Source organism: Apium graveolens, chromosome 6 (assembly GCF_009905375.1).
Source record: "Apium graveolens cultivar Ventura chromosome 6, ASM990537v1, whole genome shotgun sequence".
Classification (NCBI taxonomy): Eukaryota; Viridiplantae; Streptophyta; class Magnoliopsida; order Apiales; family Apiaceae; genus Apium; species Apium graveolens.
Window position 1 is genome coordinate 111,309,601 of NC_133652.1, and position 18,540 is coordinate 111,328,140.

Sequence of the window (18,540 nt, forward strand, 5' to 3'; positions counted from 1 at the left end):
GACTTGACTTAGAATATTGAGTTTGTCGTGCTACAGCCGAGACTCAATTATTCAAGAGGCTAAAGTTTGATTAGGGAATAACATGAGATGTAATTGACAAGAGTTGTCTGCCTATTGAACATTACATGGCGGTTCGTGCTACAGCCGGGGTCTTGTAATGGAATGTAGGATCCCTATTCTCACTAGCATTATGAATGCTTAATTTTTCACGTAGGGGGTTGAATAAATTAAGAAAACTAGTGGGAGCCACTTATGAATAAAGACCCAATTCATATAGTGTTTTGAAATGAAATCGAATATTTGCTAAGTGTTGTTATGTGTTTATCATTTACAGATTTACTTTGTACGTTATGTCTTCTGCACTATCACTCAGGAGCATACTAGATGCTCACAAATTGACTGGTCCTAATTATGCTGACTGGCTTCGAAACTTGAGAATTGTTCTCAGGATTGAGAAGCTGGAATACGTGATTGACTCACCTAAGCCTACTGAACCTGCTAGTGATGCACATAATGATAAACATATTGTGTATCGTAAGTGGATAGATGATGCAAATGTTGCTCAATGCATCATGCTAGCTTCCATGAACATTGAGCTACATAAGCAACATGAGCATATAGATGCTCACACTATCCTCATGCATCTACAAGAGTTGTATGATGTGGCAGGGAGGACAGCTCGATATGAGATATCGAAGGAGTTGTTCGGTTGTAGGATGTCTGAGGGATCATCTGTGAATGACCATGTACTTAAGATGATCAATTTGATTGAACGTCTTGGACAACTTGGTTTTGCCATAGATGGGGAGCTGAGCCAAGACTTGGTCTTGCAATCGCTTCCGAGTTCGTTCTCGCACTTTGTTGTGAACTTTCACATGAATAAGTTGGATGTCAGCCTGGCTGAACTCCACAACATGTTGAAGACTGCGGAATCGAATTTTCCCCCTAAGAAGAGTTCTGTTCTTCTAATTGGTGAAGGTTCCAATCCTAAGAAAAGGAAGAGGAACTCTTCCAAGAAGAAGAAAGTAGGTGAAGAAAAGCCGGTTCCACCAAAAGCCGAAGACCCCAAGAGCAAAGTTGTTTGCTTTCACTGTAACAAGGTGGGGCACTGGAAGAGGAACTGCAAGGTTTACCTTGCAGAATTGAAGAAGAAAAAGAAGGGTAGTGAGACTACCGCTTCTGATTCAGGTATGTTCATGATAGAAGTGAATATGTCATTAAATCAAATTTCTACTTGGGTATTAGATACCGCCTGTGGTTCTCATATCTGCAATTGTTGCAGGGACCAAGGAGAAGTAGGACTCTTGAGGAAGAGGAGGTGATTCTACTGATGGGAAATGGAGCAAGAGTTGCTGCTGTAGATGTAGAATCATTTCATTTACATAGTCCTACGGGCAAGACTATTGTTTGAAATAATTGTTATTTTGTTCCCTCGATTGTGAGGAATATTATTCCCATGTTAGACTTGGCTGGATTTTCATTTATTATTGAGAATAATGAATGTTCTATTCTTAGAGATAATATTCTTTATGGACGTGGTGCTTTAAATAATGGTCTGTATAAATGTGACATAATTTACTTCAGATTGAACAAACTAATAAAAGAAAAGGGATGATGAAAATCTCACTTCATAGTGGCACTGCAGTCTCCATTTAGTAGACATGGAGAGAGGACTACAAATTTGCTAGGAATGGTACACACAGATGTATGTGGACCAATGTCTAAGCAAGCCATGGGTGGATTTCATACTTCATTACTTTCATAGATGATAGATCTGGATTCGGATATGTGTTTGATGAAACACAAGTCTGAGGCCTTTGAAAAGTTCAAAGAATATAAGTATGAAGTGGAGAAACAACCAAACATAGTATTATAACTCTTCGATTAGATCAAGGTGGTGAATACTTGAACGGAGAGTTTCTGGATTATCTCAAAGTAAATGGTATAGTCTCCCAGTGGATTCCTCCAGATTAGTATCTGAAAGGAGAAATTGAAATTTGTTAGACATAGTTCGGTCCATGATGAGCTATGCAAATCTTCCAGTATTCCTATGGGGTTATGCATTGGAAACCTCAGCATATTTACTGAATAAGGTGCCTTCCAAAATCTGTTCCTTAAACTCCGTATGAGATATGGAAAGAAAGGAAACCGAGTCTTAAACACGTTAAGATTTGGGGATGTCCATCTTATGTCAAGTAAGTTGACCCAGATAAGCTAGAATATCGATCCGTAAAATGTAGTTTTGTGGGATATCCTAAAGAGACTTTAGGGTATTACTTTTGCACCGATCATCGGGTGTTTGGCTCCAGACATGCTACCTTCTTGGAAAAGGAGTTTATCCTTGAAGGAAACAGTGGGAACAAAATTGAACTTGATGAAGTTCAAGAAGCACAAACTACTACGGATCAAGTGAAAACACCTGTTCTGACTGAACAACCTTTTGTGGAACAGCCCATTCATAGGTCAGGGAGAGTGTCTCGCCAACCTGAGAGGAAATATGGCCTTGTCATTGAGAATGACAATGAGTTGTCGATCATTGATGATGACGACCCTGTGACCTATAATGAGGCTATGAGTAGTGTTGACTCAGAGAAATGGCATAGTGCCATGAAATCCGGAATGGAATCTATGTATACGGTATACGTAAGAATAATTAGAGCAGATGGCCAGGTGGAGACCTTTAAGGCCAGGCTTGTGGCAAAAGAATTCAAACAAAGGCAATGGATTGACTTTGATGAAACCTTTTACCTGTAGCCCTGTTAAAATCAGTTCGGATTTTGCTTGCGAATGCTGCTTACTACGACTATGAGATCTGGCAATTAGCCAGATGGTTTTCTTTCCAAGAGAAATGAAAACCTAGTGTGTAAGATGCTGCAAACCATATGTGGTTTAAAGCAGGCTTCTCGAAAGATGGAACATTCATTTTGATGAGACAATCAAAGAGTTTGATTTTATCAAAAACGAAGATGAACCATGCGTCTACAAAAGGGTTAGTGGGAGCGCGGTAACATTTCTTATATTATATTGAATTAGAGTTGACACACATAACAACATAGCAGACCCACTCACAAAGCTACTTTATGAAAGTCACTTTGATCGTCATAAAGACAAGATGGGTATTAGATACCAGAGTGATTGGCTTTAGTACAAGTGGGAGATTGAAAGGAATATGTCCTAAGTCCAATCATGTATTAGGATTTAGGAATAACTTTTATGTAATCTGTTTTGATTTCATTGATATTAATAAAGACTTGTTTTGTTTTTATTACGGGCTTTATCTATTTAAGTGTTTAAATAAGATATACCATAGTTTAGAGTAAAGCTTTTTATGGATTATGATGAGATCATAATAGTGAGACCTAAAAAGATGATAACTCTAAACTTAAATAGTTCCTGGTCATAGGACTACTAACTGGTAATTAATAATCCGCAAAGATCGGTACATACTATGCTTGCTTCATTATGAAGGATGTCTGTTCTCATAGACATTTGTGTGGTGACACTATAGCTAGTATGTAGGTGCTTATTATAGAATAAGTTCACTGAACATGACTCGCCAAGCTGAACAACTGATGGAGTTCACTCACGTGGCAGCCGTTGTTCACTTAGTGATAGTTGTACAAGTATCCTTAGACTTGAGGTCATCATAGTCATCTTGTGTACACTAAACTATGCTTTGCTTTAGTTCTTAGTCTCCAGGGATAATTATTAGGGCTCTTCTGGGTATAGGAATTTGTACACGAAGATAGTGTATGATCAATAAAGGATCTACCCCTTCCAGTGAAGAAATCGAATGTTCAAGGCTGATCCACTTATGCTAGTTCAGGAATCTCTGGCCAGAGTGAATGAAATTAGAAAGGAGTTTATAATTTGCATAGAACTACGCATAGTAAATGGTAAGCAAGTGATTGAATTAGATAGGCTTGACACGAGATCCATGCCTTGTATTTAATCGGGACATTGTAGGGTAGAAGGAGTTTATTGTACGGTAACTATTCACTGACAGGTTCTTGGTATTCTAAGCAGTGAATTCATATTATCCGGATAGTCGCGATATGTTGAGAAGCATCACTCACGATGTAGAATAAATGTGATTAATTAATTAATCATATTTAATAAATTAGAGAATTTATATAAATAATGATAAAATAGTTTTATTATTATTTATTTCTACTACCGGCTTAATATTGAACCTACAGGGTCACACCATAAAAAGAGAATGATTTATTGGTGGAGGAATTAATTAATAATGGCTAATAATTATTTATTTGTGAAATAAATAATTATTTGGCAAATTTAATAATTGATTAAATGAGATTTAATTGATTATAAATTAATTAAGAAAAGTTCTAAATATTATTAATTAAGGATTTAATTTTTGGAAATTAAATCAAGAGAGAGAATTATTTCTAAAGTGTTTAGAAAAAGGATTAATGATTAAAAGGTGTTTTAATTATTAATGAGAATAATAAATGGGATAATAATAATAATATTTATGGGAAAATTTCAGCTGAAAATTTTGCCTATAAATACACTATTATAGACCCTAATTTTATTCTAGATTAAGTAATTATAACTGATCTCTCTAGATTAAGTAAGGGTGAATGTCAAGAAACTATCAATGATATGTCCTCTGAATTGTTCAACTTGCATATCACTTTGAAGTATCTTCAAAAAAAATAATAGGATTAAAAATTCTAATTCCTGATTATTTGAGAGAAATAACTTATTAAAGATGCAGTTGCTTGAATATGAGAATGCTAAGAATAATTGACTAACTACTAAAGCTGATTTGCTGAGGATATTACAGAGAGAAGAAATTTTAAAAAGAAAATTAAATCTTGAAAATGAGGTAATTGCTAAATGAAATGAATCTGGGGATGTAGCAAGAAAATACACAGATTTTAAAAGTGTTGAGTCTTTTTATGAAAATGCTTGGAAAAAGGAGAAAAAAAAATTTGAACAAGATGGTTCTGTTGATAAATATTCAACAACAAATGATAATTATCCATTGAAAAGAGATAAATCAAGGGATAAAAATTATTTGTTGAAAGAAAGTATCAGTACTTGCAAACTGGATATGTTAATTGAAGATGATGAACCAGTGAGCAAGATCTCTTTAAAAAGAGAAGGCAGCAAAAATAAGAGAGTCGAGAAAAGCAATATAGAATGCTTATCCAACAAAAAATTAAAGGATGAGCTTGAATCTAGAATGTGATTTAGGAGAAAGAACCACAGGAATGGAAAAGTAGGGATTAACAAGCACAACAACTACACTTCTGACAATTTTACACCTAGAAAAATTTGTGTCAAGTGTGGTACTGTTAATCATTATCTACTAAGTGTAAAATTTCCTCCATACCTATCGTGGTTGTTCCCTCCATGCCTATGTATTCCATGCCAAACTTTACTAGAGTGTCTAGTTAGAACAATAGTAACATGCCAACCAATTTTAATCCTTACCACTTTTCATAAAGTATGCAAGGTATGAATAACATGTTTGCATCTTCATTCAATAAGATGCATTCTCAAACTTGTTCATCTGACTTTAGAACCATCACTTTTGCTCAAAGACCATCACCTAGAGCTAAAGTGGACCATTTCAAGGGAAAGAAGAAAATCAACATGATTGGTACCAAAAATATCAGGATACCTAAATTAGTTTAAAATGGTTTTGACGTGTGAATGGAAAAAAGAAAAATGTCGGGTATGTTGACCGTGGCTGTTCATGTCACATGACTGGATATTCATCCCTGCTCACTATGTTTGAATAGAAAGCTAGCACAAGTATTACCTTTGAAGATGACAGCAAAGGTCACACTATGGGATATGGCTTGATTTCAGTTAAAATGTCATCATAAATGATGTAGCACTAGTGGAAGGACTCAAGCACAACTTGCTAAGTTTCAGCCAACTATGTGACAATGGCTCCAAAGTCATTTTTGATAAAAAAAAAAAGCCTGTATTGTCATTAACAAAAATGATAACAAGGTCCTGCATCTGAAGATATTTTATCATGTGATCACTAAAGGTATTTCAAAACTTTTTTGGAGATACTTTTGGCTTTCAGAAATTGAAGCTATTGTAATCATCATTAGTCACATTAAGAAATTTTGTACAGAGAGAGAAATAACTCATGAGTTCTCTTATTCAAGGACTCTACTACAGAATGGAGCAGCTGAAAGGAACATGGGATTGCTGAGAGATGCAGGAAGAGCAATACTTGAAGAATCAAAGATATCTACATATCTCTGAAATGAAACCATCTACAACAAAGGCTCTACTCAGAATATCTCCTTGATCAATCAAGTATCTGAAAAGAAATCAAATTGGAAATTTCTTCATGACTTTGAATGCATGTGCCATATTCTAAATAAAGGGGAAATCATTGTCAAACTTGAAGCTAAAACAATAAGAAGAATCCCAGTTACATGCTCAGTAGGAAAGAACTATAAGATGTACAATCTGGAAGTCAAAAAGAATGTTATGGAATTAATCCATAATACACCTGATGAGAAGAAATTCAAGAATTGAAGGATCAGATTGTTGAAGATGGTCTCAAATCATATGACAAGAAGAATGACTAGAAAATTGATATTTTTGAAGAACTCATAATATTAACTACTAATCCAAAACATGTGGAAATAGCAGTTAAACAACAAAATGGAATAGCCATTGATCAATTCAGTAAGACAAGAATTGATCAAAAAGAGCTAGCCATTAATGAGCTATTAATTGATAGAAAAACTTGATTGACATCAACTGATGATAAACCAAAGTCTCTTACTCAGGGGGAGTTTCAAAAAATTTCAGTTATCACTTTATGTAGCTCAAAAAGTCTCATTTTCAACGTCAAACTCGCTCTATCAAGGAAAATTGACAAGTAGTCATATTCTCAACTCATATTTTGAAGACACATCTATCAAAGAAGGAACCAGAGGAATCATTTTAGAGGAATGTTTGCACAACAACTTTCTACTCAAGAAAGAACCCAGGAAAGTGAAAGAAGTTCTTCTGGAATCAACTTGATTTACATTTAATCAACAAATTTCAAATAAACTTGAAACAAACAAAGTCAAAGAGCTGGTGCATATATCATAAGACAATACAGTCAAAGGAATCAATTGGGTACTCAGAGGCAAGGAGGATGAAATTGGCTTGATTTCAAGGAATAAGTCCAATTCAGCTAAAGACTATTTGCATTACGTAAAGATTAACAGTGACAATTTCACTGGTAACAAAGATGGAAGCAATAAAATACTTTCATGCCTGTCAGCTCATGTCAAATTCAAAATCTATCAAACTGGAATATGTAGTGCTTTTCAAACTGAAGATCTTAAGGAAGAAGCATTTGTACCTCAATCTAAGGATCTTGATGATCATGAATTTCAGAGTGTGTAGATTAGCTTCTGAAAGCACTATGTGGATTAATGCAATTATCTAAAAATGGTATGACTGTTTCTATCAATATTTACTCAAGGGATATTTCTTTGATAGGAAAAAAATCTATAGCTCTTCTCTTTTAAAAATACATATTTCTCTAGTATAATTGTATATTTTTGTATGAATAATATAATCCTTGACTCTACTATTGATAAATATTGAAAAAGGTATATCAAAGTCAATGAATGATTAAATATAAAATGAGCATGATGAATGAACTGACTTATATACTTGAGTAAATAAAGTGAGTGATGAAATCTTTATAAGTCAAACACTGTTTATACATGTTCTTCTTTAGATGTTTGACTTGACCGATTATATATTTGCAAAATCACTCACACCGACCTTTGTCCTAACTGAAATGAATACTAGTATGAACATTTCAAGAAACTAGAGCTAAGTTGGTTCTCTTTATATTTAAACTTACAGTAGATCAAAGATTATATTTACCACAAGTTATGTGCTCACTTCTTAGTTTGTCTTCAGTATGTTCTTACTCAGAAAATTTAAAGTAATTATTCAGATATCTCAAAGGATCATCAGTTCTCATAAATCGATAACCTAAAGACTCTGAGTTTGAGCTAACGGGTTGTCTAGATACAGACTGCGCATTTTGCAAAAATGACAGGAAAGAATCCACAAGAGCTGTCATTATCTAGAAGGTAAACTAAACTCTTGAATGTGCAATAAAGCTAAACTATGTGTCAATCTCTACTATTGAGAATGATTGGAGGTTATTCTTCACAGCTCTCACAGATAAAAAGTCAATATATTGATTATGGCTTGTAGTTGGAATGAACTCTATACTACTGTGACAACACCACAGCTTTTGCATAACTGAATTTTTAGTTCAAGAGTGAAGAATCAAAGTACATCAATACAAGCGGATATCTCTACCAAGCAGAATCCACTTTCATAAAGTGGGTAAGTAAGCTAGGTATGCGAAAACTATCTTTAATCTTTGTTAGACATATACTTTAAGTAGCCAGATTGCTATGAACTTTGATGAAAATCTATTCTTCAATCAGTTTGATGCTTGTGAATTTCCAAGATCAGTTTATGCTTATTTGTCCAGCAGTCATAGCACGTAATATGGATGTTTGTTGTAAGGTCCTTTACATGCCACGATTTCTGATGATTTATCTATATATCAATAGATGAAATCTTGTTGCATGTTAGTCACTAGCTAAGTGTTCAGATATGGTCCCTACCTAATGCCCAATATAAGAGATAGGACAGCTACGAGTCTGATTAAATCTTCTCTAACTTCTTCAATGAATAGCTTTAGCCATTGACAATCAATAAGAACACTTGGAATCTGCATATGTTATCTAGCAGTTGATGAAAAAGTTATATATCAACTATTAGTTCTTATCCATCGACATATAAATGTTCATCAATGGCTATGTGCATATAAATGTTCATCAATGGCTATGTGTAGACTACACAACTTCACTTCAAAGATGCAGAGTCCTCATCAAACTCTGTATTTTGAAAGTAGGTTGTAATTTTTCTCATTGTAGCAATAACCATATATCGATATTTATTAGTTATTCTAAAACTGATAAATAATGATAAAATTGATCATTGATATATCAGTGTTCAGTTGAAAGTAGTAGATACTGACATTGATTCTTATGACTAGGTTTCATGATGTGATAAATTTTCTGATTAGGATAAATTTATAGATGAAAAACACTTCATAGAATGATGCTTATGAGCTGTTACTCAATTCTTCTCTTAACTTAAACTATTTCATCAAAAAAATTATTTGTAGCGGTAAAGATTTCACTCATAAATCAGCTCATATTCTAGAAGTGAAATATAGCTAAACTTGTCTGTGAATGTTTCTTTTTTAAGAATCAATGACATAAATTTAGAACAAATTTTAAGAATTCCTATGTTGACCTATCTTATTACTCAGTCAATGGTAGGTTGGTAATTTTAACTTACGAATCAAGTAGCAAGGCTTATCAATCACTTGTTAACTATCGGGAGATCATAATATGTTTTGTATTATGAAGTTAACAATAAACTTTGCTTGAGATAACTAGTTTAAATTTGTTATCTTCTTATAATGTTCCTTGACATCCTTAATCGGTAATAATTATGCAATTGCATAGTCTATATCTGATTTACAAAAATCATTTGTTCAATTTTAATTTCCTTGCATAATGTCACTCTTGAATAAATAATGATTTACTTTTTAACCATCAAACTTATGGGGATATTCTCTGGACCTTACAGTGCAACCCACTTTTAAGTATACTGAGAGTTTCTTTAGAAAATAATGCAGGAGTAATAGAGTAATAAGCCATAAGAGAAGAAAAAATGGAATAGTCTTTTCAAAAGAAGACATTTCTGAGAAAGATTGAAAAAGATTCGAGAGCCTGGTCAGGTAAGTTTTTCTTCACATATCTTGTAATGCCTCCAAACCCGGGGTCAGAGTATTTAGTCATCACGATGAAACCTCAATCCAAAATAGCTTGTTTAATAATAAATCAATGCTAGTAACTGCTCGGCAATCAAAATATATAAATTTCGACCCCAAACTATACCAAGATCTTTTTAGATTAAAGTTCTAGAAACAAGATATCCAAATTCCACAAATAAATTTTTCCTTTCTTTTAAAACTCTTTTCAACAATTTTCAAACTCAATACTAAACTCGCTAGTATACCTTCAAAAAGAAGTAACTAGACCCAAATACACGATAATACAACTATAATATATATATATATACAAAAGCTTTACATAACAAAACTTACACCATTTCCGCAAATCTTGGACCAACCACCTTCCAAAAGCTTGTTCCATTGCTTTTCTCGAATTACGCGGCTAAACAGCGCTAGTTAATCCTTACTGGAAGGTTAAATTTAAAAACAGGCAAGTATGAGCGAATAAAATGCTCAACAAGTTCAATATGATATATATATGGTCTTTCTAATAAAAATTGACATCTGCAATAGAGAAAAACATTTAAAATCATAATTGCTTAACTAGAAAATTTAGTTAAGGAATCCCAGAATTGGTTCCTTAAATGTATTCAAACCCCTTCTGATATTTTTGAGGGAAAATGCTTCAGCAATACTTTGAACCTCGACGAGAACAAAATTTGTAAAACAGTGTTTACAGAAATATCGTAAACAACAATATGAAACAGTGATTATGGACTGAATCATAAACTTTACTCAAAACCGTACTCTTGATATTAATACTCATTCTGATGTCAACGCAAATTAGATATTAATACTAACTTTGATAATTTTTTAGATTGGAATCCTTCACCAACGGACGTACTATCACATCTGATCAGTTTGTGTGATAGCACTGGATCATGATTCATAGAAACATGTCCAAAACTAGGAGTACTCAAATAAATGCCACATATCGGCCAACACGGTATGCATTCAAAGGAAACATACCAGCCAACACCGGTATATACATAATTAAAAAGGCAACATATCGACCAACACCGGTATGCATTCATTTAATCAAAAATATTTTCCATAAAGGAATCGAATCAATCGATATCCTTATTCAAATAACTCCCCATGTCACATGGTCCGGAGTAATCATATCAACTGATGGCGAGATAACTAGAATGATTAGTTATTCGCTAAATATATAATCAAACTTTACTGCATAGAGTATATCTGGATTGAATAGTTATTCACTATCTATCTGAAAATGAATTATATTATATAAGAACAATTGGTAGAATAGCATGATTTCAATAATTCAATGATTATATGCATGCAATGTCACCCAAAAATCTTTATAAAATAACCAAAATTTTCGAGTATGTAAACATTTATAAATCTAAGCAGTTCCATATATAAAATATAAAACTATTCTGAAAATAGAATAGTCTAGGAAAACTTACCTTTGGTTTTAGTAGGTAAGTACACTCTCATTAACACAATATCTCTGTCATTCTGAATATTCATATCACCACCATCTTTTATACCAATTCTCGGATCTACTGCCCATGTAGTGTTGCAAACCCATATTTAATATTATTCGACTTTACTCTTCATTCATTTCATCTGGTCCTGATCGTCTAGAATGATCAGCATCTATAACTAAAAGATATTACTTTAATCGTCTACACGATAATTACTCAACGAACTACGCGTCAAAAATCTATCGTCTACCCATACGATAACCCATACACAAAGAAAACAGTCAAATACAATAATTTTGACCCACGTACGCACGTAATTCATATAGCACGTAAATACATAATTCATGTATCACATAACTCACATCGTCAAAATATTCGACTCGGTATGTTTAAAACTGAAATCGAGTCAAAATATGACTTTTTGATAAATACGCGACTCAAAATTGACTTCAGAAACAAGGAAACAAAAGTATTTGTGTCTCAAAATTATTTTTAATAAAAGCGGAATATTTTTTTGATTTTAGACGAGTTCGTTTCGTATTTAATTAATAATAATATTAATTAAATATTAAATACCTTTATTTAATTTTTAAAACCTTAAAATAATTTGTAATATTATTTAGCTTAATTATAAATAATTACGTTTCATTTAACTATTTATGAATAAAATTAATTGATTAAATAAATTAATCAATTAATTAAATCATAAATAATTACTCAAAATAAATTATAAATAATTAAATCAAATAAAGATTTTTTAAAATAATAAAATGTAATAATTTGAAATTGAAATAAATATTTCACAATTTTTTTCGAAATAACGTCTTTGTAAAAGGACTTTTCCCTCGAGCCAGAGCCCCTCAAAATCAATCCCAAACAATACCATCCAACTATAATCTAATAAAATGAATAAATTTAAAAAAATACAATAATTTATATTTGCCCGTATAAACATGCCAGTAACGAAAAATACAGCCACCTGAACCAAAATTCGGGCCAAAAGTAACTTTTCTAACAACTTCTAAAAACTCAAAAATATATATACAATAACATGATATAATATACCAAGTACAAAAGTGGAATCTCGAAATTCTTACCTTAAAATAAATTCTGATCACCCCAAGATACTATTTGATGTTCGAAAAATATCTGTAGAAAAATCTGCAATAAATTGTCATAGACATACACACACCGGAATGCCGTGTAGAGTAATTAACATAACCAAACTCCTTTTGTACCCCCCGAAAATATATTAAAACAAATATATTTCAGATTTTTTTCTCAAAATCTTGCAAAATATATACATATGCGTAGATATCAAAGTGTTGGTCATTTCTATGTATAGCGATTGAAATTTTGACAGACAATTTGTGCATAATAAATTTTTGAAAGTTAAAAGTATATAAATATACGGGAATAAGAGAGTAGAGAGAGAGAAGAGGGTGGCGGTGAGGAAGTGATTAAGGTGGGATTAGATTAGATTTAGGTGGGGTGGGGGGTACCTGGGTAGGTAGGATTTCTTCTTTTGTTTGTTTGTTTTTTTTCTTTTTGTTTTCTTAACAATTTGTAAAATAAATCAAATCTGATTAGATTTAGGTGGGGGTGGGGTACGTGGGTAGATAGGATTTCTTTTTCTTTTTTTCTTTTTATTTTCTTAACAATTTGTAAAATAAATCAAATCCTAACATATAAAATAAATTTTATAATTAATATAATATATTTTTTTTCCTGAATATTTTAAAATCTCCCCAAACCTTATATGGGTCCTATTATATCACTGAACATAAATCATTAGCCCAAAAATTAATAATTAATGGGGAATATTTTTTAAAATAAAATTTGTTCTAAAATTTCCTAAAAATTATGAATATTCCAAAAATGCAAAAATATAAACTATTTGAAAGTCCCACGATTTTCTAAAAATGAAAATACAAATTTCGTGGGCTTTGACGTCCCGGTAGAGTCCCGGTCCGTTGATTTTTGAGAAATCTAAATATTTCTTAAATTAACAGTAAATTTCGAAAACACATATAATGTATTCAGATGCACACAAAATGAGATAAAACAAGTACATCGATAAAAACACTAATAAACACACGTCTAAACAACGTTTACTTTCTTATAAATGCATTTTAACACGTAACGAGTATCCAGAAAATATTTTGGTCCTTATGGAACCACATACAAATCCGCCGCATATTAAATCATGCCCAATAATATTTTAAATAATATTAAACACATAATAGTTCATTTAACACGTAACAAAATAGTTGTTAAACACTATTTTCGAATATTTTTCAACTCACCCACTATCAGGGTGAAGATAGAAAAAAACCAAAAAATATTTTTTACTGGGTAAAATACCCACTCGATCCCTAATATTTTAAAATGAACTCAACGGGCCGATATCGATAAAATGATCAACTATCAAATAAAATTTTGAAATAGTAAAAGTATTTAAATACTTTCACAACAAGGGCATAGATCGACGGAGAACTAACATTTAGCATATTTAGCCATTTAATGACACAAACTTATTAAGCATGAATAAAATATCCATAATTTTATTCCTTTCAAATCAGAAAAGCACATAAACATGTTCAAAGAATAATAATAATAATTGCTGAAATCCGGGATATCACATATCTTACCATGCGGGGATGATGAGACTAATAGTATTTGACTACACAAGAATTCATGTCTGCTTTGTGATCATTTAGTCTTGATACTTGTGCATTATCATTGTCGTTAGTATATCAGTGTTATCTAACTCTGTAAAGCAAACAAGTAATTTAATCTCTGTTGGTAATCAGGTCAATTATCTCTTTCAAGATTCAGTCTCTTCAGTAAATCATGTATCCATTGAATTAAATTGTGCATCCAAAGGTTAAATGATATTTCTGCTGTATGGCTGAATGATAATGGTTGAATCTCGTGACTCGCTTTTGTGAATATACTCTTTTTAATGGATAAATTAACTCAGTGTCATATTATTTCAAATATCACATTATTATCATCATTTGGACTTCACAGTCTTCTAGTTTGAAATATTGTTCATCTCAACTTCTTATTATCTGTGTCATTTGGTGTACATCTCTAGATTCAATGTTATTATTTAAGGCACTCTTAACCTTAGATATTCGGCCAAGCATTTCAATGGCCCTTAAATACTCATTTGCACAATCACTTTTCTTTCATTCCTAACTCTCAACCTCTATTTTTCTTCAAAATGACAATCATTTTCTTGTACAACATCAATAAAGTTATCGTTGAGGGAATGATATTCAGTGGACCTACCATGGATGAAGAGATACCTGCTGTCCTGGCCCATATCCCGACATCAATTGATGAAAAGAGAGCCCGGGAAGCTGTTGCTGCTTCTGTTGCTTCTTTGGTTGATGCTTCCTCCTCTTCTAATGTAAGGGTCTAAAAATTCTAGATTCTAGGGCTGACTAGAGTGAGAAAACTTTTATTTTTATTTAAAAGAACTTTTATTGTAAATTGTTCTTTATGAATAAAATTTATGATTATCTATGTGTTATTGTATGAATCTTGACATGATTATCTGCTTCTCTCATTGCTGTTATGATCTTGTTAATTATTAATACTCTCAGAACACAAAATAACAAGTAAATGAGACTACTCTTCTGAAAATCTTTAAGCTAATAATATTTTCTAGTCAACAGTGGATAGTCATTTGCAGCTGATCATCCTGATGAAAGACAAAGAGGATCTAGACGAACACACTTTCATTTATGTTACCAGAAGTAAATAACTTGACCTTGAAAGAGTAACATTGAGGCATCCCACAAGTTATTATCAACCTTATGTATTCAACTTCAAACCATAAGTGATCAGATTATAAAGGAACTTGTCAAAAAGTAGAATCTCTGAGTTGAGTGATACAATACGCCTCTCTAAGCCAGACGAACTGGCATTTATTTCCTGAGTGCATTCACTAGTTGTCTCCCTTAAAGACACCAGTGATCCAATTGAGCATCTGAACCTGCCTTATGGAATTAATTGAAAAACCAATCGAGTTGTATATGAAGCACTGAATTGTAAAAATAAGAGCAAATCACTTGAAACATCTTCTATTTTTCAGAAGAAGTTGCCAAAACTCAGTTCTGACTAAATTATTCTCTATATGTTAAAATTTCTTTATAATCAAGAAGCTCAACTTGCTTGAGTTGCTTTTTTTGAAATTAGCAATAATCTGCTTCATTGCTAAGCCAGACATTCATGAAACATAATTCTTGCATTGTGCTTTCCAACTCAGAATCTTAGTGAAGACCTTAGTGAGGTAGACCTTGATGATGTCAATTCACAACCAAGGGTTTCATCACTCCTTTGTGAACACCTTGGAAATTCAACACATTTTAGGTGCAAGTAGACCTACAATGGCTACATGGTCTGAGAATGATATATCTGAGAGAAATCATTGAAATCCACTCCAATTCAAATGGAGGTTTAGTTTAACTGGACAACATCCCTCACACTTATTGTCTAAGACACACTTCACTAAAGTGTTGAGATAATAAGTAAAACTATTTTGACTTATCAATATAGGAAACCCACAACTGTGGTGGTCCCTCCCAAAGGGAACTAGGGTTTGAGAATGTTATTTGAGTGGAAGATACATTCAAATCCCCTCTAGTATATTGGAGATTCATGAGAGTGAAGAACACATCCACATAACCATAAGAATGCTTTAATTCTAAATTATTCATTCTATAAGTTTAACTGTTCATTTTAGAACATGAGGCATCTCATTTATTGAGACAATGCCTTTCTTAAATTCAGATTGATATGATTCTTGTCTCGGAAGAGTCACAACCCAAAATCTTGCAAATTAATCTTGAAAATAGACTCATATATACACCCAAAGTGATCACTTATTCTTCTCATGAATGATGGTTAAATACCAGTGCTTCAAAGCAATTTTACAACTCTTGAATTCATGGTGAAGACTTGCACTAAAACTGATAATCATCAGTCTCTCTTTCCAGTCACCAGTAGCTAAAACTGTGCTCCTAAATTTTCAATCAATCTTTACATACTTTAACTACATTGACACATTCAACTGCTATCTCATTTTCTCCTCCAATGGCTGTGGCCCCCTCCAAACCCGGGTCAGAAGTTTGGGGTCCACACACATACTATTTATAACCTGCTTATAACAATAATAAAGATAATAATAATATGCAGTGACCCTACTTACCAACTACCACGAACCGCAACAGGTTAAAGTATGCACACAAGCCAAACACACACTTATATTACAAACCGTTCAAATCCCAACTATCCAAACTCAGAACTGAGTATTAAACATTATTACAAACTTTTACAAACTTATATTATCCCAAAAGAAGCCTACTAGCTCAGCTCGATCAACTTGAACCCCTAGCTCTCGTGCTGGACTGGGGATCCTCGGTACCAACCGGTTCCTTTTTAACTGGAAAAGAACATAAACAACATCGCACAAATGAGCTAACTAGCTCAGCAAGTCACAATGACAAAACTGAGAATAATGATCATCAGGTGAAAATGGTTACGATATCAAGTGAACAATGAATTATGATTTAGAATTGGATATTATATTTTCATTTTAAAAACCAAGGTTAGGCTGCTGATCAGTCACGCACTAACCCCGAGCAAAGCACACAACACTGCTCTAACTACTGGATCCAAGGCACACATTGACCTAACTTGACCATTATATGGTCTGACCACGAATCTGGTCCACAATTTTATAAAAACAATCCAATTCTAACTTAATAACAGAATAAGCAGTAATAAACAAAAAACAGAATCATTAACAACATTGGACGTTCAATAATGAAAATGGTTTCAATCTGCATAAAGATCAATATGGCATTTCCAAAGCTTGGTTGTTAGGTAATGAAAGAATTGGATAACAAAGGAATCGGTGTTTCAGAGTTTCAAGGATTTGGCCTTTCAAAGCATAAAATACAATGGTTTGAGTGTGTAAGCAATCTGGTTCGGTGTTTGATATTTAGTTTGTATGTATTTGTGGAGTAGTATTGTAATAACCCCAATTTTTGAAAAATTTTGAAACCCTTATGAATAGTGATTTTGCAGATTATGCTGAATAAGAAAACTTTTCATACCACACTATGTAGGGGTTCTTTTATTGATCTTCTGAGATATTATTAGTACTCTATGTGGTATATGAGTGTATGTAAAGATCGTCAGAATCCAAATCCGAACACTTTGATTTTTCCCGAAAATCTACCAGATATCCAAAGAATTGAGTATAAGGTAACAGGATAAAAATGATTTAAATTCAAGGATTTTAATAGAGGATCATAAAAGGAATATAATGTATTGAGAAAGGTTAAGGGAACCCAAGTAATAAGATCTCGGGTATGATCCCTCAAACGATAAACGAGAACGAAAGTTAAGCGAACCGTATAACAGATTAGCGGTCATTAGGCAAGCAATTAGGAGTTAATCAAGGAGGTTAGGGATGATGATGTCATCAAACCAACAAGAAGAGGACAAGTGTGGAGGGGTGACATCACATGATGACATAAGCATGACATAAGGGAAGGAATTGTTGGATTGTAATAACCCCAATTTTTGGAATCTTTGAAACACTGATGAATAGTGATTTTGCTGATTATGCTGATTAAGAAAACTTTTCATGCCACACTATGTAGGAGTTCTTTTATTGATATTCTGAGATCTTATTAGTACTCCATATGGTATATAAGTGTATGTAAAGATCGTCAGAATCCAAATTCGAACACTTTGATTTTTCCCGAAAATCCACCAGATACCGAAAGAATTGAGTATAAGGTAACATGATTAAAAGGATTTAAATTCAAGGATTATAAGAGAGGACCATAAAAGGAATATGAAATATTGAGAAAGGTTTAGGGGAACCCAAGTAATGAGATCTAGGATATGATCCCTCAAACGATCAACGAGAATGAACAATAAACGAGTCATAAAATAATTAAATGACTAAGTAATGCAAAAGGCAAGGAGGAGGGTCAATTAGTGCAAGATTAATGCACTTAGTTATCATTTTAATATAAGGATTAAGCTTAAAAAGATGCTTCCACCATAAGGATGAGACAAGTGGCAAGGATTATGTAAGCTTGATGACATCACCATGCTTATGTCACTTTCCACTAATTTAAATAAAACAACTAGTCAAGTAAA